This window comes from Limulus polyphemus, unplaced genomic scaffold (assembly GCF_000517525.1).
Source record: "Limulus polyphemus unplaced genomic scaffold, Limulus_polyphemus-2.1.2 Scaffold2702, whole genome shotgun sequence".
Lineage (NCBI taxonomy): Eukaryota > Metazoa > Arthropoda > Merostomata > Xiphosura > Limulidae > Limulus > Limulus polyphemus.
The window spans coordinates 128,494-131,147 of NW_013668312.1; the positions used below are offsets into that span (position 1 = coordinate 128,494).

Genomic DNA, 2,654 nt, shown 5'->3' on the forward strand with positions numbered 1-2,654 from the left:
AGCCCTGTAAACCCGGCTAATTATTACAGCCCTGTAAATCCAACTAAGTATTACAGCCCTGTAAACCCGGCTAATTATTACAGCCCTGTAAATCCAACTAAGTATTACAGCCCTGTAAATCCAACTAAGTATTGCAGCCCTGTAAATCCAACTAAGTATTACAGCCCTGTAAGCCCATTATGATCACGAGTTCTAGCTTCAGTCGATCTTTTTGTTCTTTCAATATATTGGAAACCATATTCACAGGCAACGCTACAAAGGTTGTTTTCCAATTAAAGACCAACTGGAGAGTAAAAACAACATACCCTAGTTATATGATTCAAATACTAACAGGATAACTCACCAGAAAATAGCTCTTTTCTTGACTTCCCTGAAAACGGAAATAAATTAATGGCTGAAAAGTAGAATAAGAATAATTTGATATAACTTTTTTGTACATTGTTTAGGTGATAAATCTGCTGGAAACTTTTATCATCTTCATTTTCAGGATACCCAGACTACTTCGCTAGTAAAACACTTCAATAAATTGAGGCTTAAGATCTATTATTTTAAGTTGAAGACCTCTGTTTGTCTATTTTTGTAGTTGAGCACAAAGCTACACAATGGGCTGTCTGAGCTCTGCCCATCACGACTACCGTTATACCACTAAACTACAGAAACCGCTAGATATATATATTGTTTCGTTTGTTCCGGATATCTCCTCAAATCTATACAATGGCTATCTACGCTAGCCATCCTTAAGTTTGATATGGTAGACTATAGAGACGGCTCCTAATCAACATCACCCACCACCAACTTTTAGGTTTTGACCATCACTCTTTAAAAACACCCGCGGACCCAAAGTTCAGAACGCTGTTATTTTTTAGGTAACGGAACGCAGACAATGAACCGTTTGATACCCAGCCCGACACTGTGGACATATTCAATACGTCAACACTACTCTACCAATAGCAGTTTCTGAAGAAAAATTATAAATAGGTACTTTTAATGTTTCCAGGAGGAGAGCTAATATTTTATTAAATTATTTTACCTTTCTTGTTGCTAAGAGATTCTTCAAACATTCATGGTTTACAAACATCACTTTTCTTTTATTGCTGCTAGGAAACACTTCAAAACTTCTAACATGACTCAAAACGTTACTTTTCTTGTGCTCAGAGACTCTTCAGACGTTTAAACATGAATTCAAGCTCGTAGTGCCTTACTTTTATTTTATTGTTGCTAGAAAACACTTCAAAAACTCTAGCATGACTACCAAGCATTACTTTTCTTGTTGCTAGGAGACTTCAAACATTTGATTCCTACTTCAAGGCGTTACTTTTCTTGTTGCTAGAAGACTCATCAAACATTTAAATATGACTTCAAAGCGTCTGCATTATACAAATGTAGGTTCAAAATGTAGATGTCGCCCTAATTCATGCAACATGCTGTACTTATTAGAATCTAGATTGCAGTAAACTGTCTATCCCTATTTTTGTCGTTAGGCCTAATGTCTTCACGTCATAATCACCAAGGTAACATCTGGCTGGATAAGTTCATACTGAAAACTTTGTAGAAGAGTATACTTTCTCTTGCTGACAAATATAATCTATGTAATCATGTTTTTTTAAGTTATACACTCTTCCATTAAAATGTTATTGGTCATTTAACTTACTTTTGTTTGTTTTAGACTTTTCGTGCAAAGCTACACAAAGGGCTATCTGCACATAGCCGACCCAAATTTTGAACTTGGTAGACTAGAGATAAGGGAGCTGATAAATAAGATCCATTTTTAACTCAGGTGTGACCTAATAGTACTACAGACAACGAACAATCTGTAGGCTACGCCCTGATTCATTTAGTTTTAAAACAAACTTTTGAAACATTTTCACACACGAAAATAAATAAATAAATAAAATGACTTAAGAAGAAAAATGTAATACTTGTCCGGGTAAAAAAAGTTAATCTTTCAAGATGATAATAAATTGATTAGAAATGTACTTAACTTAGAGAGAAGCTTTCCTTGTTATGTTTGTTGTTATCAGAATAGTTCTGAATTACATATAGTTACATATACACATAGTTAAATGTAACAAAGAATGAAGAGTATAAGCATTGTTAATCTGGAAATACACGTGTTTATCTGTAACAGTTACATTTGGAATACATCTACTTGTCTATAAAAAGTAAGCTTTAAATACACGTGTTTATCTGTAATAGTTACATTTGGAATACACGTGTTTATCTGTGATAGTTACATTTGGAATACACGTGCTTGTCTGTAACAGTTACATTTGGAATACATCTATTTGTCTATAAAAATTAAGCTTTGAATACACGTGTTTATCTGTAATAGTTACATTTGGAATACATCTATTTGTCTATAAAAATTAAGCTTTGAATACACGTGTTTATCTGTAATAGTTACATTTGGAATACACGTGCTTGTCTGTAACAGTTACATTTGGAATACATCTACTTGTCTATAAAAATTAAGCTTTGAATACACGTGTTTATCTGTGATAGTTACATTTGGAATACACGTGCTTGTCTGTAACAGTTACATTTGGAATACATCTACTTGTCTATAAAAAGTAAGCTTTGAATACACGTGTTTATCTGTAATAGTTACATTTGGAATACACGTGATTGTCTGTAACAGTTACATTTGGAATACA

The 2,654-nt window shown here is 33.5% G+C and overlaps 1 protein-coding gene across 1 annotated transcript in view; it reads left to right on the forward strand.

Annotated features, from left to right (window-relative positions):
• LOC106467674 (tachykinin-like peptides receptor 99D) overlaps positions 1-2,654 on the forward strand; it is a 65,763-nt gene that overhangs the window by 40,694 nt on the left and 22,415 nt on the right. The window lies entirely within an intron of this gene.